Genomic DNA, 25,098 nt, shown 5'->3' with positions numbered 1-25,098 from the left:
GCCCTAGAGGCTTTAAATGACAGGACGTCATATGACGTCCTGTCAGAACAATAGAGCATTCCGCCTGCCGTCATTTGACGGCGGGCGGGTGTCAAGTGGTTAAAGTAATATTTCACTTTTATTGTTTCACTTTTAGCATTATTAAATTCACTGCTCCCGAAAAAACTGACGTTTTTAAAACTTTTTTTTGCATTGATACATGTCCCCTGGGACAGGACCCAGGTCCCCAAACACTTTTTAGGACAATAAGTTGCATATTAGCCTTTAAAATTAGCACTTTAGATTTCTCACATAGACTTTAACAGGGTGTTCCGCGGCTTTTCGAATTTGCCGTGAACACCCCCAATTGTTCGTTGTTCGCCGAACAGGCAATGTTCGAGCCGATCATGAGTTCGACTCGAACTCGAAGCTAATCCCTAGTTGAAAGTGCGTTCCACAGTCTAGGTCCTTGGACTGCAAATCTTCGTTCTCCTTTGGACTTGTATTTGGCCTTGGGTATGTGCAGTAGTTTTTGGTTGGTGGAACGGAGAACGCGATGGGTGTTGTGGCATTTTAATTTTTCAAATAGATATTGGGGAGCACTTCCTTGAACACACTAATGCATCAGACAAAGTGACTTAAACGTAATTCTGTATTTTACTGGCAACCAGTGAAGGGATCTCAGGGAGGGCGAGATTGATTCTCAGGGTTTTTTCCCCGTCACAAGTGGTGCCGCCGTATTTTGAACGACTTGTAGATGAGCGATTTGGTACTTTGGGAGTCCGATGTAAAGGGCGTTTTCATAGTCAAGTCTGGAGTTAATTATTGTTCCCACCATGACTGCAGTGTCTTCTTTCGGGATAAAGGGAATGAGTCTACGTAGCAGGCGCAGCAGATGGTGGGATCCGCTGACTACTGAACTTATTTGTGCATCCATTGTCATGTTGGAGTCAAAAGTGACTCCAAGACTTTTGACTTTGGTGCTTGGGACGATGGTTTGTCCCAGAATGGGTGGGGGTGTCCATGTTGTTGCGGGAAGTCTCTTTCGGTTGGCGTGGAACAGAAGAAGTTCTGTTTTTGAGCCATTGAGTTTAAGGTAACTCTTTGTCATCCAATTTTCTATCAAAGTAAGACATTTCTCTAGTCCGAGATAATGATCCTTTTTGTTGCTGATGCGGAAAAAGAGTTGGGTGTCATCCGCGTAGGAATGGTAGAGTAACTTCTGGTTACTGATGATTTGGAAAGAGGGCGGAGATAGATATTGAATGGTACAGGTGACAAGGGTGATCCCTGAGGGACTCTGCATGACACCATGGGGCTGATTTACCAAGCCTTTACTCCATGACTCATGGAGTAAAAGCAGGAGTAGCAGCCGTTTGGCCATTTACTAAAGAAATACGCTGCTAGTGCAGTGTATTTCCCTAGTTACTAATGTGCTCCGTGCGCCCAGGAGAGGGTGCATTGTGCACCAGTACAGACCTGGCGCACGGCACATTAAACTGTAAATTGCGGGGGTTCGGGCGGGAGTTTATTAGGGGGGGAGGTGGGGGGATGCAGGGGAAGTGAAGTGACATGTGTTTTGAAGTGTTTGGCGGGCCGAATTGAAAGGGAAAGTGTTTTTTGAAAACAGATCCCCGTACGCTTGCACAGTGCGCCTGAACCTCGGGAGGTTCATTTGCATACTGGGCATGCGCAGAGAGAAAAGTCAGGGATTCCCGTGCGCCTTGTCAGTACGCCGTGAAAATCTTGGTAAATACCAAGCGGCGTACCCGTGAATGCGCTGCGTGACGCGGCGCACGGGAATCTCCGAGCTGTTTTCAGCCCTGAAGGGGAACTCTTCTCTCCCGATCTTCCGCCGAGACCCTGGGTTCGGTGATTTCTGCCGGGGGAGGGCGCCATCCCTCGGTCCTCTCCGGAGCCTTCCGCCGGATGCCCCCACCCCATTTAAGCTCTTTTTCATTAGGGAGGGGCATCCGGACTTCGGGGTCTTCTGCAGGGGGATGGCGCCTATCCCCCGGCCTTTCCGGTGCCTTCCGCCAGGGTTCCGGTCTTCCTGGTCTTCTGCCGGGGGTGCGCCAACTCCCCGGTCTTTTCTCTGCTCCCTCTTCTGCCTGGCTCCCCCGCGGAGCCAGGGCTTTCTTCCGTCTTCTTTCTTCTCTCTTCCTTCTTCTGCCTGTCTCCTCCGGGAGCACAGGGCTTGTCTCCGCTGTCTTCTTCCTTCTCTTCCATTGGATGTTGACACGACGAGGTTCCGCGCTGACATGCCGTGTCAGCGGCGGGCATGGACTTATATAGGGTAATGCCACCATGTGACCTCAACCCATGTGACATCACATTCCATGGGCATGATGGGAATGTGATGTCACATGGGTTGAGGTCACATGGTGGCATTGCCCTATATAAGTCCATGCCCACTGCTCAGACGGCATTACGCAAGTCCCGCCCACATATATAAACATCGTTCAAACCACACATGTGAGGTATTGACGCGTGCGTTAGAGCGAGAGCAATACTTTTACCACTAGACCTTCTTTGTAACTATAAACTGGTAACCTGGAAAAAAAATAAAAAGGTCGCCTATGGGGATATTCACGGAATTCATTTTGGCCCCATTGCAGGAGTGTTTCCAATAGTAAAGCGTGACATGTAAGGTATCCATTTACTCAGTGTAACATCATCTTTCACATTATCCCCAAAAATTGGGCTCACTTTTGTGTTTTGGTAATTTTTAACCACTTGAGCCCGGACCATATTTCTGGTCAATGACCGGGCAAGTTTTTGTGATTCGGCACGGCGTCGCTTTAACTGACAATTGCGCAGTCGTGCGACGTGGCTCCCAAACAAAATTGGCAACCTTTTTTTTCCCACAAATAGATTATTAAATGTGCGTGTTTACTTCTGTCTTTAACACCTCCCCTTCAGGCTGGAAAGCATCAGATCAGGGGAAACAAAAAAAAAAAAGCTCTCATTCCATTGCAGCTTGGTTCCTACATGTGTGATGAACTGAGCATGCTCAAACACTTAGAAAAAAAATATCCTTTCTTTTTAAAAGGTGAAAAACACTCCTTGGATGCTCATAGAGCGTGGTTTGGGTTAATTGCAGGTGTGCCCAATTACAAGCTCACCCAAACTAGAGACTGCAATTTGTTCATGTGATTTCAATTGCTTCATTACTAGCACTGTTATAAAAAGCTTGGATCGATCAGTTCTCAGCTGCCCTCAGAAGGGGCAGGCTGGCAGAAATGCTGTTGCTAAACACAAATGTGGTTTGTTGCATGGGTTTTGTTTTATTTTGCCAATGGTTTTGGTTTATTTTTAAATGATGTTCACTTTGATGTATTTGTCTATGTGGCCTTATTTTATGAAAAATGTGTGAAGCTATGGTTATTTAGAATTTTGAAATGTATTTTTGTTTGTGTTTGTTTGTTTGTCTTTTTTTGCTTTCCTTGTTTTGTTGACCAATAAAAATTACTTTAAAATTGTTAAGTTTGTCTTTTGTTACTTTTTCATGCTACATATGTTGACAGCTGCAGCTGAAATCGGTTTGGGCCTAACAAATTATGTGTGTCTAAGCTTCTTTCCTGGTGTGTAATCATGAAATGTTTGCCATGTTTATTCTCCATGACTTTAAAGACAAAACTGGTAAGTATTTAATTTTTTCTGCAGTGTTCTTCAGCCCTCAAGTACCCCCGACAGGACATGTTTTGTGGATTTCTCTTATCAAGAATTGCTGTCCAGACTGTATTTTAAAGCACATGTGCAAGATGAAGGAAAACCTGCAAACATGGCCTGTGGGGGGGGGGGGGTTTGCTATTGGTGGACAGGCTTGACGTGCTGATTTACAGCACTGTGCTTAAATCTAGCGCAAGGCAATCCTATTCAAATTGTGGGTGTTTGAGGGAAGCCAAGTGAGTGTTAGAACCCCTGCTTTGTGTTTTTTTATTTTTGTGTTGAGCTTTGTGTCCCTTTTCTTAAAATTGGCTTCACTTCCTGTCACACAGCTGAACAGGAAGTGAGGTTAAAACCCTACCAGTGTAATTTCTTGGGGACACAGGTCAATCTAACTAGTGTCCCCATTAAGCAAATTGCACTCCAGCACTGCTGTGTACACCCCAAATCATGGGTCTTCAAACTACGGCTCTCCAGTTGTTCAGGAACTACAATTCCCATCATGCCTAGTCATGTCTGTGAATGTCAGTGCATTACAAGGCCTCATGGGATGTGTAGTTCTACAACAGCTGGAGGGCCGTAGTTTGAGGATCCCTGCCCCAAATGATTATTTAGTTTGGGGTTTAGTAAAGGCAAAGCCACTCTGCAGTACAAGCATAGTTGCTGAAAATCAGAGAGGAAGCACTGATGGTTTTAACATCCAATCCCGTAGAAGCAAAGTTGTTTTGTTTTCTTTCTTCCTTGCTTTGCACTTGTAGTGCAAAGTGGATTTGCCTTTAGTAAATGGACCCCAAAGTCCAAGATCCCTAATAATTTGGGGTGTACACAGCAAAATGCTAGAGTGCAATTTACATAATGGGAAACTATTTAGATTGATCTCTGTGTCCCCAAGAAAAGATATTAGTAAGGTTTTACCCTCACTTCCTGTTTGGCTATGTGACAGGAAGTGAATGAATTAGAAAGGGTGAAGACACCTCACAAATGTTGTCACTATCAGGGGTGCAGACATCCCCAAAAAAATTAGCAGATAATACTTATTTGCAAATTAATAATTTTTTAGTTAACATTGGGTGGGGTGCTCTAACACACACATTCCTACATATTAGCAACGCTGTATCCTGGCCTATTGGCATGGTTATATTTTCTTAGGGCTCTCAATAAAACTCTATGAAATTTGTGCTTAAACTAGAACCAGGGGCGGACAACTCATGGGGCCCCTGGGCAATAGAAGATTATGGGGCCCTCTGGCTTACAGATGACCACCACGCCAGGAGGTAGTGCAGAGGCGGGCAGCTAAAATCTTGGGATATTCACATTAAAAGCATGTCATTTTCGGACATATCAGGGACAGATCTAAAAAAAAACACAGATTTTTACATACTGTCCCTGGTTTTACTGAGCCTGGCAACCCGGATGGGGCCCCCTAGTGGCATGGGGCCCTCGGGCAGTGCCCGAGTGACTCAATGCTCAGTCCGCCCCTGACAAGAACTATAATCAACAAGTTTTATTTTCTTTAATTTTGGATAGAGTGAGGGAGGGTTATAGGCCCTGTCAGTTTATTTTGTATTATCTGTGTCCAATTGGGGAGATTTGCCTTCACTTCCTGCCCCATAGCCAACCAGGAAGTGAGAGAAAAACTATGCAAATTAACCACTTCCCGCCCAGCCTATGGCCGATTTACGTCCGGGAAGTGGTTACACAATCCTGACAGGACGTCCTGCAGGATTTCATGCCGCGCGCGCCTGTGGGGGCAGTAGGCTCTCCTGACAGGCGGCGTTCGCGCTGATTGTTTATCAGCGCAGCCCCCCCTCGGATCACCACACTGGACCACCAGGGATGCCCACCCTGGACCACCAGGGTGTGCAAAAAAAAAAAATATTGAAAAAAAAAACAAAAAGCATTAAAAAAAAGACAAAAGATGCCAATCAGTGCCCACAAATGGGCACTGACTGGCAACCTGGGAAAATCAGTGCCACCCCACAGTGTCCATCAGTGCCACCCCACAGTGTCCATCAGTGCCACCCCACAGTGCCCATCCATGCACAGTGCCCACCTATCAGTGCCCACCTGTGCCACCCATAAGTATCCATCAGTGCCACCCATAAGTGCCGCCCATAAGTATCCATCAGTGCCACCCATAAGTGCCGCCCATGAGTGCCCATCTGTGCCGCCCATGAGTGCCCATCAGTGCCGCCTATGAGTGCCCATCAGTGCCGCATAGCAGCGCCGCCAATCAATGCCACCTCATCTGTGCCCGTCAGTACTACCTCATCGATGTCCATCAGTGCCATCTCATCGGTGCCCATCAGTGCCGCCATATCAGTGCCCGTAATTGAAAGAGAAAAACTTATTTACCTAAAAAAATAAAAACGTTTTTTTGTTTCAAAATTTGCAGTCTTTTTTTAGTTGTTGCGCAAAAAAAAAAATCGCAGAGGTGATCAAATAACAACAAAAGAAAGCTCTATTTGTGGGGGAAAAAGGACGCCAATTTTGTTTGGGTACAGTGTTGTATGACCGCGCAATTGCCATTCAAAGTGCGACAGTGTTGAAAGCTGAAAATTGGCTTGGGCGGGAAGGTGCGTAAGTGCCTGGTATGGAAGTGGTTAAGGGAATCCAGTGCCCCCCCAGAACTAGTGTGTGGGTCCCCTGAAAATTCCTGGGCGGGTCATACAAAAACAGGGTGTGGCTTTGACAGGAAGGGGTGGGTCATTTTTCTATTAGGAGGTGCAGATATGTAGTCAGGCCTAGGGCAGAACAAAACCTAAATATACTACTGCATATTAGGGCTTATTTAGACCGGATCCGATTTACAGCGTGTTTTTATATTGTGGAAGGAAACCCACGCAGGCACAGGGAGAACATGCAAACTCTATGCAGATGCTGTCACGGGCGGGATTCGAACCAACGACTCTTTTGCTGCTAGGTCAAAGTGCTATACACTACACCACTGTGCTGAACGAACATGATTGCAGCTGAAAGCATGAGAACTTTTTTTTTTTTTTTCAATACCATGCTTTCCAGCCTTATTGACCCCGCCTCTCTCCATAAAGAGGACCTGTCACACACTAGTCCTATTACAAGGGATGTTTACATTCCTTGTAATAGGAAGAAAAGTGATCCAAAATCAAAAAAAGTGTCAAAAAAGTGCAAGAATAAAAATATGAGGTAAAAAAAATAAAAAAAAATAACGCCCCTGTCCCTAGAAGCTCGCACTCAGAAGCAAATATGCATGTAAGTCCCGCCCACATATGTAAACACCATTCAAACCACACATGTGAGGTATTGACGCGTGCGTTAGAGCGAGAGCAATAATTCTAGCCCTAGACCTCCTCTGTAACTCTGAACTGGTCACCTGTAAAAAAAAAAACAAGCATCGTCTATGGATATTTTTATGTCCCGAAGTTTGGCGCCATTCCATGAGTGTGTACAATATTAAAGCGTGACAAGTTAGGTATCTATTTACTCGGTGTAACATCATCTTTAACATTATCCATAAAAATTGGGCTAACTTTACTGTTTTTTTTTTTTTAAATTCATGAACCGTGTTTTTTTTTTGGGCCAAAAAAAAGGCGTTTGAAAAATTATTGCGCAAATACCGTTGGAAATCAAATAAAAAATGACCGCTAACTTTATTCCCTAGGGTGTCTGCTAAAAAATTATATATAATGTTTGGGGGTCCTGATTAATTTCCCAGGAACAAAATATAATTTTTACATGAAGGAGAGAAGTGCCAGAATAGGCGCGGTATGGAAGTGGTTAAAGTGAAATAATAAAAGTGAAATATTCCTTTAAATTTCATACAGGGGGGGAGGGGGGGTACACGCATGTTTCCCGTGCTTAGAACTGTCCCTGTACAAGATGTCATTTCTGAAGTGAAACAAAAAAAAGGAAGTTTAAAGTACTCATGGCTATAAAGAATACAGTCATTGCTCATTAAAAAAAAAAAAAAAAAAAAAGGGGGTCCCTCCAAATTAAATTACCAGGCCCTTCAGGTCTGGAATGGATATTAAGGGGAACCCCCGCCGTAAAAACCCCCCCAAAAAATGGCGTGGGGTCCCCCCAAATATCCACACCAGACCGTTATCCGAGCACGTTGACCTGGCCGGCCGCAGAAAAGAGGGAGGGACAGAGTGCGGCCCCCCCCCTCTCCTGAACCGCACCAGGCCACATGCCCTCAACATGGGGAGGATGTCCCCATGTTGATGGGGACAAGGGCCTCATCCCCACAACCCTTGCCCGGTGGTTGTGGGGGTCTGCGGGCGGGGGGCTTATCAGAATCTGGAAGACCCCTTTAACAAAGGGGACCCCCAGATCCTGCCCCCCCCTTTGTGAAATGGTAATGGGGTACATTGTACCTCTACCATTTCACCCCAAAAAAAATGTCAAAGTGTTAAAAATGACAGTAGCCGGTTTTTGACAAATCTTTTAATAAAATCTTCTTTTCTTCTTTCCTTCGGGTTTCTTCCGCTGCTTCTTTCTTGGGTCTTCTCGTCCACATCTTGCCCGACGTCTTCTTCTATCTTCTTCGTCCGTCCTTCAGCCTTCTGGTCCCGCATCTTGCCCGACGTCTTCTTCTCCGTCCGTCCGCCAGCCTCCTCGTCCGCATCTTGTGTCTTCTCCGGTCTTCTTCTCGGTCCGCCAGCCTTCTCGTCCCCATCTTTTTCTTCCCCGGACTCAGCGTTTGAATTTGATTTGGCCGCCGTGTTCCCGCTCCTGGGACCCGCCCCCCTCTGACGCCACAAGTAAACTCATATGAAAGTCCGCGTGTGGCATATGTGCGTCAGAGGGGGGCGGGGTCACATGAGTGTGACACGGCGGGAACTTCAATTGGAAGCTGCGGCATCTTCTTCTCCGGGCGGCGCGATTGAAATTGAATTCCCCCGCTGTGTGACGCTCTGTGACCCCGCCCCCCTCTGACGCACATGACCTTCTAAGGAGTTTACTTGTGGCGTCAGAGGGGGGCGGGTCCCAGGAGCGGGAACACGGCGGCCAAATCAAATTCAAACGCTGAGTCCGGGGAAGAAAAAGATGGGGACGAGAAGGCTGGCGGACCGAGAAGAAGACCGGAGAAGACACAAGATGCGGACGAGGAGGCTGGCGGACGGACGGAGAAGAAGACGTCGGGCAAGATGCGGGACCAGAAGGCTGAAGGACGGACGGAGAAGATAGAAGAAGACGTCGGGCAAGATGTGGACGAGAAGACCCAAGAAAGAAGCAGCGGAAGAAACCCGAAGGAAAGAAGAAAAGAAGATTTTATTAAAAGATTTGTCAAAAACCGGCTACTGTCATTTTTAACACTTTGACATTTTTTTTGGGGTGAAATGGTAGAGGTACAATGTACCCCATTACCATTTCACATAGGGGGGGGGCCAGGATCTGGGGGTCCCCTTTGTTAAAGGGGTCTTCCAGATTCTGATAAGCCCCCCGCAAACCCCCACAACCACCGGGCAAGGGTTGTGGGGATGAGGCCCTTGTCCCCATCAACATGGGGACATCCTCCCCATGTTGAGGGCATGTGGCCTGGTGCGGTTCAGGAGAGGGGGGGGGGCGCACTCTGTCCCCCCCTCTTTTCTGCGGCCGGCCAGGTCAACGTGCTCGGATAAGGGTCTGGTGTGGATTTTTAGGGGGACTCCACGCCATTTTTTTTTCAATTTGGGGTGGAGTTCCCCTTAAAATCCACACCAGACCTGAAGGGCCTGGAATGGATATTTTCCGGGAACCGCACGTCTTTTTTTTGGGGGTTTTTACGGCGGGGTTCCCCTTAATATCCATTCCAGACCTGAAGGGCCTGGTAATTTAATTTGGGGGAACCCCTACACATTTTTTTGTTTGTTTTATGAATGAATCCCTTTAGAATTGTCAGAGCCGACAATTCATTATAGCCGCGTGTGAATTTTTAAATGACTTTTTTCCTTCTGAATGTCATTTTGTGCAGGGGCAGTCCTAAGTGCGGGAAAAATGTGCTATTTCACATGCTGACATTACACCCCCCCTAGGTACGAAATTTAAAGGAATATTTCACTTTTATTGTTTCACTTTAAGAATTATTAATTTCACTGCTCCCGAAAAAACGGCCGTTTTAAAAAATAAAAAAAACATTGATACATGTTCCCTGGGGCAGGACTGAGGTCCCCAAACACTTTTTAGGACAAAACTAGCAGATTAGCCTTTAAAATGAACACTTTTGATTTCTCCCATAGACTTCTATAGGGAGTTCGGCGCGGCTTTACATATTACTTTCAATGCGCCGGCTGCTACACTGGTTCATGCGCCCAATTAAGCCTCCACCCGGAGTACTAATTAACGCATGAACCAGCGCAGCGCACAGAGCATAGTAAATCAGGCCCCATGTGTTTTTCAGAAGTGAAAGGACCAAGTTTCACTATTTGAGATCGGTTTTCCAAAAAGGAGGAGAACCAGGGTAAATCCGAGTCTGAGACTCTAGCTACTTCAGCTAGGCGAGTCAGCAATAATTTGTGGTCTACAGTATCAAAAGCTGCGCTTAGGTCCAACAGTACCAGAAGACAAGATTCTCCTTCGTCTGCTGCTTCCAGAGCGACATCCCATATTTTGAGAAGTGCTGTTTCTGTCCCGTGACGAAGACGGAAACCGTATTGAAATGGATCCAGTAATTTGTGGGTGTCTAAATGATGTTGTAGCTGTTGTACAACTGCTTTCTCCATTACCTTGGAGAAAATGTTTAGGCCTGTTATGGGTCGACGATGGTTTGGGTCTTTGGGGTCAAGGGTGTTTTTTTTTAGAATTGGTTTGATTATGCCTTGTTTCAGCCTTCCTTGAATGATTGGTTTATGAGGTGTGTGATAGCCGGTGCCACAATATCGGCACATTCTTTCAACAGTTTGGTGGGGATGATATCATTAGGCGATGTCAGGGGCGGACTGACAACTCATGGGGCCCCCGGGCAATAGAAGATTATGGGGCCCCTCTGGCTTACAGATGGCCACCACGCCAGGAGGCAGTGCAGAGGCAGGGCAGCTAAAATCTTGGGATATTCACATTAAAAGCATGTCAGTTTCGGACATATCAGGGACAGATCTAAAAAAAACATAGATTTTTACATACTGTCCCTGGTTTTACTGAGCCTGGCAACCCTGATGGGGCCCCCTAGTGGCATGGGGCCCTCGGGCAGTGCCCGAGTGACTCAATGGTCAGTCCGCCCCTGGGCGATGTGCTATCTCGCAGAGTACTGATGATATTTTTGGTGGTGTCGATGGAGATAGGCTTTGGTGTGAATTTAGTTGATTGTGGTATATTTGTGTGGTTATTAGCTTTTTGATTTAAAGGGAAGTCGGTGGAGGTTCTATTTTGCTGAATAAGTTCACGGATGTTTTCAATTTTGTTATTGAAATAATCAGATAATTTGTTGCAAAACTCTTGTGATTCAAAATTTGGAGCCTCTAGGCAGGCTGGGTTCATTCATGCGATTCAGGGCTTTTGCGATGATATTAGAAAAATTATATTTTTTAGCTTTGAAGATCTCTTTGTGATATTTCTTAGTTAATAACTTGTAAATATTGTGGTATTCCTCTGTTGAGCTTCTTCTCCAGGCTGCTTCCGCTCTTCTGCGCTCTTGTTTTAACAACGTGAGCTTGTCGTTAAACCAACTGGAGTTGTTTTTCGGGATGAGCGTTCTGCGTTTCGGCGCTACTATGTCTGCTGTCTGTAGTAGAGCCTTGTTGATAGAGTTGAGTGTTTCCGTTGCTGTTTGATGTTGATCAATTGTTTTTATTTTGTTGCCTAATGTAGTTTTGAAGTGCTCCGAGTGTAGCTTTTTCTGAGATCTTGTCCAGTGTGTTGTTAATGGGTTTGTTTGTTTTTTTCAGGGGGGCGTTTGTAGTGATTTTGAATTTTATTGCATGGTGATCTGTTCAGGTTAGGGGCTCATTTTCCAGTGTGTTAATATCCAAGTCTTGACTGGAGATAAGATCGAGTGTGTGTCCTGAAACATGTGTTGGACCGCATACCAGTTGCTGCAGACCTAAGCCTTCCAAGTGGTCAATGCAAGCGTCCGCGGTCCTGTGAGGAGTTTGCCCAGAGGTTGAAGTCCCCGAGTAGCAGGAAATGTTTGATCTTTAAAGCGGTGTTCCGGCCAAAATGACACTATTTAAATAAAAATACCCCTATAATACACAAGCTTAATGTATTCTAGTAAAGTTAGTCTGTAAACTAAGGTCCGTTTTGTTAGGTTATTATAGCATTTTGAAAGTTTATAAACTAGCATTAGACCGTAGCCATCTTAAGTGTGGGCATCTGAAGCCAGACTGTATTACTTCCTGGATTTCAGCTATGCAGCTCTCGCACATGCTCAGTGCTACACAAGCCGTGTAATAGGTTTCTGGTCAGGTCTCCATAGCAACGGCAGAGGAAGTTGCCATCCCTTATGCAAACCTCTCTGCAAAGTAAATGGACAATCAATATTACAGCACTCATTAAAAGAAGATAAGCGATCGCCAAATGTATGACACAATCAAACATTCAAAACACACGACCTGCTGAAAAAAACGAAGTTCAATGCTTCCAAGCATGCGTCGACTTGATTCTGAGCATGCGCGGGTTTTGAACCGATGCTTTTGTGTACTAACCATCGGTTTTGACCGATGGTCAGCCGTCCATCGGTTCGATTTTAAAACAAGTTCTCAAATTTTTGTCCGAAGGACAACAGACCAATGGGCCGTACACACGGTCAGTTTGGACAGCTGAAACTTAACTTCAGTCCGTTTTCATCGGTTTGGACCGGTCGTGTGTACGCGGCCTCACTGTGTCATACATTCGGCGATCGCCACACCCCCCCCCCCCCCTTCTCACTACTCATACACTTATACTGTGCGATCATAACACTGACTGTGTCATACATTCGGCGATCCCCACTACAAATTAAACCCAACCTCCCCCCCGCTACTCACTACTCATACACTTATACTGTGCGATCATAACACTGACTGTGTCATACAACTTATACTGTGTGAAGAGAAAGGGGGGGTCGATCGCCGAGTGTATGACACAGTCAGTGTTATGATGATCGCACAGTATAAGTGTATGAGTAGTGAGAAGCAGGGGGGGGTAGTGGCGATCGCAGAATGTATGACACAGTCAGTGTTATGATCGCACCGTATAATTGTATGAGTAATGAGAAGGGGGGGAAGGATAGTGGCGATCGTCGAATGTATGACACAGTCAGTGTTATGATCGCACAGTATAAGTGTATGAGTAGTGAGAAGCGGGGGGGGGGGTAGTGGCGACCCCTGAATGTATGACACAGTCAGTGTTATGATCGCACAGTATAAGTAGTGATTATCATCCGAATGTCTGTTGACACACTGTCATCGCACAGTAAGATGAGATGGGGGGGGGGGGGGGTTAGAAGTTGGAAGTTGAGATTAGAAGCGAGGGAGAAGGGGGGTGCCGACAATGACGGACTTGATTTCTTACCACTTCATTCTTTCTTCTTTCTTCCTCTACATGTTCTCTAGCATCCTGCTAGTAACAGCAGGGAGGAAATCGGCCGCTCACAGCTAGGTAGCATGAATTTTAGGCAGACAAAGGGTTAAGCCAGTAATACAGGGTGGGGCACATTGTAAGGATGGCAGAGTTATGGCAAGCAAAAGGGTTTATCTACACACAGGGATGGCAGAGTTCTTGCAGGCAAAATGGGTTAATCCCCACACAGACTGGGCACACAACGAGGACGGCAGACTTCTTGCATGCAAAAGGGGTTAATCTGCACATGGACTGGGCACACAACGAGAACGGCAGAGTTCTAGCAGGCAAAAGGGGTTAACCTGCACACGGACTGGACTGGACACACAACGAGGATGGCAGAGTGCTAGCAGGCAAAAGGGGTTAACCTGCACACGGACTGGACTGGACACACAACGAAGATGGCAGAGTTCTAGCAGGCAAAAGGGTTTAATCTATACACAGGACTGAGCACATAACAGGGGGGTGGCAGAGTTCTTGCAGGCAAAAAAGGTTAATCCACAAACAGGTCTGGGCACATGGCAGGGATGGCAGAGTTCTTGCAGGCCAAGGGGGTCTCAGGAAATCCCCCCCTCCATCAGTGCAGACCCCCCTCAGGATAACCTCCCCTCTCCATTGCAAACCCCCCTCAGGAAATCCCCCCTCTATCAGTGTAGACCAAGCCTTGGGAAATCCCCGGCCGTCCATCAGTGCAGACCCCCCTCAGGAAATGCCCCCTCCATCAGTGCAGACCCCTCAGGAAATCCCCCCCTCCATCAGTGCAGACCCCCCTCAGGATAACCCCCCCTCCATCAGTACAGACCTGCTCAGGATAACCCCCCTCCATCAGTTCATCCCCCTCCCCTCATGCACCTGGGAAGCGAGCAGAGAAGGAGGATTGTGCAGCCGCCCAGAGAGTAGGGATGAGCTGATCACCCCCCCCCCCCCCCCCCCCGTTCAGTTCGCACCAGAACCTTTGAACGGACCGAACGTTCCCGCAAACATTTAGAACCCCATTGACGTCAATGGAACTCGAACGTTCTAATTCAAAGTGCTCATTTTAAAGCCCAATATGCAAGTTATTGTCGGAAAATGGGTTTGGGGACCCGGGTCTTGCCCCAGGGAACATGTATCAATGGAAAAAAAAGTTTTAAAAACGGTAGTTTTTTCTGGAGCAGCGATTTTAATGATGCTTAAAGTGAAAAAAAAAATGAAAAATTCCTTTAAATATCGTACCTGCTGGGTGTCTATAGTAGTGGCACGTGTTTAGAACTGTCCCTGCACAAAATTAGAAAAATGTAATTTAAGACTGCTTGCGGCTTTAATGTAATGTTTGGTCCCTGCAATATGGATGAAAATCACTGAGAAAAATAGAATGGGTTTCCCCGCCCCCCTCCCCCCAGGTCATTACAAGCCCCTTTGGCCCTATATACTTTGAACAGCAGTATACACTGAAGCCTCAGCAACACATTGTCCAGGACCTGGATTTTGTAACCCCCCAGTCTCTGGGAACGCATTGCACAGACCTTTCTGCAAGGCCTCCCGAAGATGTTTCATCTTCTGCTCCCTCTGCGCCGGCAAGATAAGCCCCGCAACCTTATTCTTGTAACGTGGATCAAGGAGAGTTGCCAGCCAGTAATGATCCCTCTCCTTGATACCACGAATATGAGGACCCTTATGCCGGCTTTGCAGGATCAGGGAGGCCATGCAGCGAAGGTTTGCTGAGGCATTCAGTGTGGAGTCCTCTGGGTCACTGAGGACGAAATGATCTGCAGCCACCTCATCCCAGCCACTTCAAGTCCATGGGTTCCTTGGGACTGCAATTGATCCCTTGAAGACTGCTGCTGCTGATGCTGAGTGCTAGGCTCCACCTCCATGCTGACACAATCCTCCTCCTCGTTCTCTTCCTGTGTGATAGGCGGGCAAGCAGGACCACTGTCTGGATAAAGGGGACCTTAAGAGGTAAGGAAGTCCGCCTCTTCCTCCTTCTGTACTGCCTCAAGGGCCCTATCCATTATTCCACGCAGTGTGTGCTCCAACATGTGAATAAGAGGGACAGTCTCACTGATGCATGCACTGTCACTGCTCACCATCCTCGTGGCCTCCTCAAATGGTGACAGGACAGTGCATGCATCCCTGATCAAGGCCCACTGGCGTGGGAAAAAAAAAACAAGCTCCCCTGACCCAGTTCTGCTGCCATATTGGCACAGATACTCATTGATGGCCCTCTGCTGCGTGTGCAGCCGCTGCAGCATGGCCAACGTAGAATTCCACCCTGTGGGCATGTCACAGATTAGGCGGTTCTTGAGCAGGTTGTATTCCCTTTGGAGGTCTGCCAGCCGAGCACTGGCATTATATGACCATCGGAAATGCACACAGACTTTCCTGGCCTGTTTCAGGACATCCTGTAAGCCCGGGTACCTGCCCAAGAACCACTGCACCACCAAATTAAGGACATGAGCAAAACAGGGCACATGGGTCAGGTGTCCCTGTCGCAGGGCGGAGAGGAGGTTGGTACCATTGTTGCAAACCACCATTCCTGGCATAAGCTGGCGTGGCGTCAACCACCTCTGAGCCTGCCTCTGCAGAGTGCCCCAGTGTGGCTCCTGCCCCAAAGCACACCAGCTTAAGCACTGCATGGCATCTCTTTGCCTGCGTACCTGCATAGCCCCTTGAACGCCTACGGAGCACCGCTGGTTCCGAGGACACATCAGCACAGGAAGAGGCCACAGAGGAAGAAGAGGAGGGGGTGGAGGAGAGAGGTGTGTCACAACCAGTAGTAGCATTTTGGAGGCGTGGTGGCGGAACAACCTCCAACACTACTGTACCTTGTCCTGCGTCCTTCCCAGCTGCCAGCAGAGTCACCCAAGCGCCGTAAAAGATAGGTAACATCCTTATCCATGCCTGCTGGACCATGAGTCAGCTGTAATATGCACCTTACCACTGACCGCCCTGTCCAGCGAGGCATGGACATTGCCTTCCACATGCTGGTAGAGCCAGAATCGCCTTCCGTGAGAAAAAGTGGCGTTTGGGAACTTGTCACTGAAGTACCGCACATTCCACAAACTCACGAAAGGGGGCAGAATCTACCAACTGAAAAGACAGCAGTTGAAGTGCTAGCAATTTAGCTAAGCTAGCATTCAACCGCTGGGCATGTGGATGTCTGGGAGAGTACTTCTTTCGGTGCTGCAGCAGCTGGGGCAGAGAAATTTGCCTGGTACAATCTGCCATTGGCGTACCGATAGTAGATTGCCTGCATGTACTAGGCTGTGACACAACTAATTCTACACCATCAGTCCTATCAGTGCAGGCTTCAGAGAGGACTGAGGGTATAGTGGGGTTGGAGATCCCAGCTGATGAGGGACAAGGGGAGGTCCGCTTTGTTCTTTGGTGTGGGTCTTTGAGGTACGCTTGCCAACGAACTGCATGGCAGGTCCACATACTGTATGTCTGGTCAAGCATGTGGTGCCCAAGCGGGTGATGTTTTGGCCACGCGAGATACGCTTGAGACATATGTTGTAAATAGCAGCGGTGCAATCTGATGTACTCGTCTCAAAAAAGGCCCACACCAAAGAACTTTTGGAATAACGCTGAGACACAGCAGCGCCCTGCACATGCATAGATCTGCGTTGTGATGCAGTCGGTGTGCTGCTCTTAAGCTGGCCCCTGGAGGGCATCCTGCCTCGTTGGAGATGTGCCTGTGACTCCTCCCCCTCCTCTCGCCTTTCAGGCACCCACGTAGAGTCAGCGAACTCATCATCCCCTCCCTCCTCATCACTGTCGAAAACCTGGCAGTATGCTGCAGCTGGGGGAACATGACTGCCAGATTGCTGTCCTTCTTGGGCACCCCCTCTCTCTGGGCTCACGTTACTGCCTTCCTCTATCTGTGCACCATTATCGGAGCCTTCAAAACGCTGCGCATCCTCATGCAGCATGGACCCAACACTGTGGTCAAACAGTTCGGGGGACTCCTCAGGAGGACATGGTGGGGCTAGGGAAGGAGTGAGTGAGGCCATTGAGCAGAGGGAAGAGGACGCCTTGGCAGCTACTTTGCCAGACAAAGTACCCTGAGCCTGGGTGAGAGAGGATGAGGACGGCTTGGACATCCACTCTACCAAGTCTTCGGCATGTTGCGGCTCAACGCAGCCACCTGCCGAAAACAAGGACGAGCGTGTGCAACGGCCACGTGCTGATGAGAATGCACCGTGTCCACGACCAGCACTGTTGCCTCTAGATGCAGAGCCTGCTTGCCCTCGTGTCTCTCTGCCTCTCCTTGTTGTCCTTCCAGACATATTAATGGCCTACAGAGGACAAAGGCAGTACACACACCTCGTAGCTTTAGGTGAAACCTGCAGAGGACATGGGCAGTACACACCAAGTAGCTTTAGGTGCAAACTACAGAGCACAAGTGCAGTACACACCAAGTCGATTTAGGTGCAAACTACAGAGCACAAGTGCAGTACACACCAGGTAGCTTTAGGTGCAAACTACAGAGCACAAGTGCAGTACTGGTACACACAAAGTAACTTTAGATGCAAACTACAGAGCACAAGTGCAGTACACACCAAGTAGATTTAGGTGCAAACTACAGAGCACAAGTGCAGTACACACCAAGTAGCTTTATGTGCAAACTACAGAGCACAAGTGCAGTACTGGTACACACAAAGTAACTTTAGGTGCAAACTACAGAGCACAAGTGCAGTACTGGTACACACAAATTAACTTTAGGTGCAAACTACAGAGCACAAGTGCAGTACACACCGCGTAGCTTTAGGTGCAAACTACAGAGCACAAGTGCAGTACTGGTACACACCAAGTAGCTTTAGGTGCAAACTACAGAGCACAAGTGCAGTACACACCAAGTCGATTTAGGTGCAAACTACAGAGCACAAGTGCAGTACACACCAGGTAGCTTTAGGTGCAAACTACAGAGCACAAGTGCAGTACTGGTACACACAAAGTAACTTTAGATGCAAACTACAGAGCACAAGTGCAGTACACACCAAGTAGATTTAGGTGCAAACTACAGAGCACAAGTGCAGTACACACCAAGTAGCTTTATGTGCAAACTACAGAGCACAAGTGCAGTACTGGTACACACAAAGTAACTTTAGGTGCAAACTACAGAGCACAAGTGCAGTACTGGTACACACAAATTAACTTTAGGTGCAAACTACAGAGCACAAGTGCAGTACACACCGCGTAGCTTTAGGTGCAAACTACAGAGCACAAGTGCAGTACTGGTACACACAAAGTAACTTTAGGTGCAAACTACAGAGCACAAGTGCAGTACACACCAAGTAGCTTTAGGTGCAAACTACAGAGCACACGGGCAATACACCACGTGAGAATACTGCAGCTAGCACAGTAAATTAGGAAGAACTGATCTAGCTAAACTATACAGTGTATAAATATATGTACAACACCTGGGATGTATATATATCCGCCTCGTGTGTATGGGGCCTTACAGTTTAGGAGATATTCCCCTAGCAATGAGCCGCTGGCTGCAGCGGCGCATGCGCACAGGGGATTCTCGGCTAAAGGCTCGGCAGACACCGGACCTTGCCGGAAAGATGTCTCCCGCGCGCATGGAGCCGCGATACCCAGAAGACATGCCGAGTCAAGATGTTATCTCCCTTGGCGTGGACCAGGTGAGTTACCGATGCCTCGTTCTAAGGTAAGTATTTCATAATGAGCTAGTATGCCTAAGGCCCCGTACACACGGCCGAGGAACTCGACGTGCCAAACACGTCGAGTTCCTCGTCGAGTTCTGGGATGAAGCCGCCGAGGAGCTCGGCGGGCCGCCTTCTCCCATAGAACAACGAGAAAATAGAGAACATGTTCTCTATTTTCTCGACGAGTTCCTCGGCGGCTCCATCGAGCCAAAAGTGTACAGACGACAGAGTTTCTCGGCAGAATCCGGGTTTGACCGAGTTTCTCTGTGAATTCTGCCGAGAAACTCTGTCGTGTGTACGAGGCCTTACAGGTGACTAAGAAAATTAAAAGCTTTTGGGACTATACAACCGCTTTATTTTTTTTATTTTTTTTTGTTTTTTACAAAATTATTTTATTACTTTTTTTTCCAAGACAATACAATAAATATAACATAAAAACAACATACAGACTAACAACATATATGGTCTCAATAAATACCCCTTATACCAGGAAGAAGAAAAAAAGAAAGAGGAGAGGAGACATCTTCTACCAATACTACTACTGGAGTTTCTCCCTTCCATTATACTCCCATGTCTAATTTTCCCTTTATATTTTCCATGGGAGACATCTGGGGACAAGGCCATAATACCCATGGTGGAGAGGAGAAAAAAAGGAGAGGGAGGGAGCGGGGGGGGAGGGGAAATGGGTAGAGGAAAAAAAAAGGAAAAAGAAAAAGGGAAGTCGTGAAAAGTGAGGGAGCGAATTTCCCTTATTGAATATATACAACCGCTTTAGGATAAAAAAAAAAAAAACCTTCTGCATTTAGAATCACTTTAATACCTATTTAATAGCAAAACTGGTATTTTAGTATTTTTAGTATTTCTTTGTGCCCAGATATACACTTTAATTCCCACATTTTGCATACCTCCCAACATTTTGAGATGGGAATGAGGGACACCTATCAGCAAAAGTATGCAGGCATAGAAGACACCACCCGGTCACACCCCCTTAAAGGGGAATTGTACAAAAAAACAAGATTAGTTAAACCCACAAGTGCCTTTTTACAACTACTATTCCTTTATATTGGCTTTTGGAATTTACAAATGCCGCAATTTAGAAATCAAATGAAAGGTTTAGCGCTGGAAAACACCTTTTAATAGATAAAAAGTGCATTTTATATACAACTGTATAGATTAGACCAAAATGAGGGACAAATGAGGAGGAATGAGGGACAAAGGGACATTGCTCCAAATCAGGGACAGTCCCTTGGAATCTGGGACAGTTGGGAGTTAGGCATTTTGTAAACCATAATCTAACTGAATCACCTATATTGCTAAGAGTAGAACTAAAGGCAAACGTTTTTTTTTTCATTATGGATAAAGTAAGAGAAAGTTATAACCCCTGTCCCAGTCAGTGACGGTAAACAGGAACGATAAAGAGCGTGAATCTCTGTGAGCCCAGGTTCACGCTGGGCTGAGGGAATGAAGCTGTGCGAGTTGAGCTGAACTCGCACGATTTCACTCCCGCCTGTCAGTCCCAATTTCGGCCGTGATTACAGAGACATCTGTGCCATAATTGCAAAAAGTAGTACAGAAACTACTTTTTGAAATCAGTGCAGCGGCGCAGATGCGGTGTCGCACCGATTATGACGGTGCCATTGCCGGAAAATGCTACTGATTTGACATGCGATTTGACATGTCAAATAAATGGTACCAGTGTGAACCAGGGCTGAATCTCAGGGACACAGACCGTGATAAAAAAACAGGTGTTCTAGTGCTCTAAACCCCATACTCTATTCAAAGAGTGAAAAAAAAAAGTTTTGCTTTTAGTTATACTTTAGTAAACAATGTGTACAATAACATTATGGTTTGTTACACTTATGTTTGTAAATTATGGGCCAGATTCAGAAAGATCAGTGGATCTTTCTGCTGGCGTAACGTATCCCCGATACGTTACGCCGCTGTAACTTTGGGCGCAAGTTCTGTATTCAGAAAGAACTTGCGCCCTTATTTACGGCGGCGTAACGTATGTGTTGTGGCGTAAGGCCGCGTAATTCAAATGGGGATGTTGGGGGCGTGTTTTATTCAAATTTGACTTGACCCCGCGTTTTCTACGTTTTTTTTGAACGGCGCATGCGCCGTCCGTAAAATATCCCAGTGTGCATTGCTCCAAATTACGTCGGAAGGACGTATTGGATTTGACGTGAACGTAAATGACGTACAGCCGTATTCGTGAACTTACGCAAACAAAGTAAAAAATTCAAAATTCGGCGCGGGAACGACGGCCATACTTAACATTGAGTACGCCTCATAATAGCAGGGGTAACTATACGCCGAAAAAAGCCAAACGCAAACGACGTAAAAAAATGCGCCGGCCGGACGTACATTCGTGGATCGCCGTAACTAGCTAATTTGCATACTCGATGCAGAATTCGACGGAAACGCCACCTAGCGGCCGGCAGAAAAAATGCATCTACGATCCGACGGCGTACTAAGACGTACGCCTGTCGGATCGATCCCCGATGCAGTCGTATCTTGTTTTGTAGATACAAAACAAAGATACGACGCGGGAAATTTTAAATTACGCAGCGTATCAATAGAGATAATATGCATAATTTATGCTTTGCTCTCATGGAGTCTAAAAACCTAGGGCACTCTATTATCCAACTATCATTCTTCATCAGATCAGGTTGGCGCTTGCCACTGCCATCCTACCTTTGTAGTCTTGTTATTGATACTATACAGGTAAGAAAACCAATGCTGTTAAGTCAATCAAGAATAAACAGATCATGTACATGCCTGAAACTGCCTGACTTTTATGCCGCGTACACACGATCGGACATTCTGACATCAAAAAAAAAAATTCAGACGTATTGTTTGCTCAAACTTGTCTTGCATACACCCGGTCACACAAAAGAACGTCAAGAACGTGGTCACGTACAACACTACGACGAGCCGAGAAAAATTAAGTTCAATGATTCCATGCGTCAAATTAATTCCAAGCATGCGTAAGATTTTTGTGCATTGGAATTGGCTACAGACGATCGGAATTTCCGAAAATAACTTTTGTTGTCGGAAAAATTGAGAACCAGCTCTCAAACATTTGTTGTCGGAAATTCCGACAACAAATGTCCGATGGAGCATACACACGATCGGATTTTCCGACAACAAGCTCACATCGAACATTTGTTGTCGAAAATTCCGCGTGTACGTGTCATAAGGGTACATTCATACAGCTGGTAAAAGTTTACTGATGTTTTTCTGTAACAAAACTTCCTCTGTAAATGATTATTGCCTTTAGATCAGTTTTAAATGCATACAATTTTATTTTAAATTTTTAGTTTTTTTTTTATAAAAGAATACATATAGGTAGATTCAGAAAGAGTTAGGCCGGCTTATCTACAGATAAGCCGACCTAACTCTGAATCTGCACCGACCTATGTTTAAGCGTATTCTCTAACAGAGATACACTTAAACATATCTAAGATACGACGGCTTGCGCCGTCCTATCTTAGATTGCAATATTGTTGATGGCCGCTAGATGGCGCTTCCATTGCGGCCGGCATAGATTATGTAAATGAGGGGATACGCCGATTCACGAACGAACGCCAGGCCGTCGCAGTACTTTTACGCCATTTACGTAAGAGATAGGCCGCCTAAAGTTAGAGCTATGCTCTAGTGGAATAGTAATGTTAAGTATGGCCGCCGTTCCCGCCGCAAAATTCGAAATTTTTACTTTGTTTGCGTAAGTCGGCCGCGAATCGGGATTTACGTTGTTTACGTCCACGTCGAAATCAATAGGCCGTACGGCGTACTTAGCCGCAATGCGCACTGGGAAATGTAGTCGCCCGCAGCATGCGCAGTGTAAAAAAACTTCAAAAACGTGAGGTCAAGCCTCATTACCATGGTACACGCCCCCCTCCAAGTCATTTGAATTAGGCTCCCTTACGCCCGCTCGTTTGAGGCTACGCCCCCGTAGATTAGCCAGTAAGTAGATTGAAAATCACTACTAGCCTAGTTAAAGCGGAGGTTCACCGGTAAATTGCTATTTTTACCCTTAGATGGATGCTCATTTAGTCTAGGGTAATGGGCTAGTTGTTTTAAAATCGAAGCTGTACTTACCTTTTTAGAGAGCGATCTTCTCCGCCACTTCCGGGTATGGGCTGCGGGACTGGGCGTTCCTTCTTGATTGACAGTCTTCCGACAGGCTTCCAACGGTCGCATCCATCGCGTCACGATTTTCCGAAAGTAGCCGATCGTCGGTGCGCAGGCGCAGTATAGAGCCGCACCGATGTTCGGCTCCTTTCGGCTACTCGTGACGCGATGGATGCGACCGTCGTAAGCCTTTCGGAAGCCTGTCGGAAGACTGTCAATCAAGAAGGAACGCCCAGTCCCGAAGACCCATACCCGGAAGTGGCGGAGAAGATCGCCCTCTACAACGGTAAGTACTGCTCGGATTTTAAAACAACTAGCCCATTCCCCTAGACTAAATGAGCATCAATCTAAGGGTAAAAAAACATTTATGGGAGAACTCCTGCTTTAATTTACGGCGGTGTAGCCTAAACAGGCTAAGCTAGGCTGCCCTAAAGATATTCCAATCTACCTGAATCTACCTAATAGTATACATGCATTAGCAATTGTCCTTAGATGCATATTTTTGAATTTTGTGTTACAGATCTGAAGGTAGTGCATGTTTATGGACATAGGTGTGTGCAGGGGGTGTTCCGGGTGTGCCTGGGCACACCCTAATCACCACTTGAGGTGCAGATTCCCCTTGCTAATATGGCACCAATGCCCCCCGAATGGGGCTCCTAAATGTATTTATTTTTAAATAAAAAGATTAAAATAATAAAAATAAAAAGCTACTGACACTGTCCACGTCCCTGACACCAACCTCTGCTCTACTGACAAGTCCACTGCTCTACTGACACTGTCCACGTCCCTGACACCAACCTCTGCTCTACTGACTAGTCCACTGCTCTACTGACACTGTCCATGTTTTAATACATTTGGGGTGCACACACCTATGTTTATGGATCTGTCTGTCTCCATTGAAAACAATGCAACTGCGTTCAGATCCATAAATAAAAAATGCTTGTAAACGTGTTGTTTTATGGCCGTATGAATGTAGCCTAAAGCTAAGCTTTGATAAACACAGTCCAAGGGTGGAAAGCCACACATATTGTATACACACACATCTCTAGAGACACACGTGCGATCCATTCTCAGCCATTTGGTAAAAAGGCTGCTCAGCTCTTGCAAATGAACAAAAACTTTAGAATCATGTTACTTCTATACTATAAAGTAACAAATTGAAATCCATGCAGGAGTGCCATACCTGGACTGCAGAGACTCTGCCTGTAAACGAGTCATGAAACGCACTGAACTGTATGATCAGGAAAAGCAAGTCATGGTTGTTTTGTGCTGCTGTGCTTAGACCGGCCTCTTTAGGCAGTACATAGAAGCAGTTAACCACTTAAGCCCCAGACCATATTGCTGGTCAAAGACCAGAGCACTTTTTGCGATTCGGCACTGCATCGCTTTAACTGACAATTGCACGGTCGTGCGACGTGGCTCCCAGACAAATTGGCGTCCTTTTTTCCCCACAAATAGAGCTTTCTTTTGGTGGTATTTGATCACCTCTGCGGTTTTGAGTTTTTGCGCCATAAACAATAATAGAGCGACAATTTTGAAAAAAAAAAAAATATTTTTTACTTTTTACCATAAAAAATATCCCCCAAAAATATATAAAAAAAATATTTTTTTCCTCCGTTTAGGCCAATACGTATTCTTCTACATATTTTTCGTAAAAAAAAAAAGCGTTTATTGATTGGTTTGCGCAAAAGTTATAGCGTTTACAAAATAGGGGGTCGTTTTATGGCATTTTTATTAACATATTTTTTTTACTAGTAATGGCGGCGATCAGCGATTTTTTTTCGGTATTGCAACATTATGGCGGACACTTCGGACACTTTTGACACATTTTTGGGACCATTGGCATTTTTATAGCGATCAGTGCTATAAAAATGCATTGATTACTATAAAAATACCACTGGCAGGGAAGGGGTTAACACTAGGGGGGGAGGGGTTAAGTATGTTCCCTGGGTGTGTTCTAACTGTAGGGGGGTGGATTCAGTAGGGGAAATAACTGATCGCTGTTCATACATACATAACTGATCGCTGTTCAGGCATTTCTCCCCTGACAGGACTGGGAGCTGTGTGTTTACACACACTGCTCCCGGTTCTTGCTCTGTAACGAGCGATCGCGGGTGCCCGGCGCCGATCGCGCCAGCCAGGCATGCGCGGGGGAGTCAGGAGC

General features: G+C 46.4%; 1 protein-coding gene across 1 annotated transcript in view; it reads right to left on the bottom strand.

The window, feature by feature from the left end:
• Positions 1 to 24,200, bottom strand: part of LOC120936417 (alpha-1,4-N-acetylglucosaminyltransferase-like) — a 62,319-nt gene extending 38,119 nt beyond the window's left edge. The window contains exon 1 of the mRNA XM_040348727.1: positions 24,118 to 24,200. The gene's annotated coding sequence lies outside the window, so the exon portion shown is untranslated. The remainder of the gene's footprint in view (positions 1 to 24,117) is intronic.
• Positions 24,201 to 25,098: the final 898 nt, after the last annotated feature.

The sequence above is a fragment of the Rana temporaria genome, chromosome 4 (genome assembly GCF_905171775.1).
Source record: "Rana temporaria chromosome 4, aRanTem1.1, whole genome shotgun sequence".
Lineage (NCBI taxonomy): Eukaryota > Metazoa > Chordata > Amphibia > Anura > Ranidae > Rana > Rana temporaria.
This window is presented reverse-complemented; position numbering and strand designations above follow the sequence as displayed.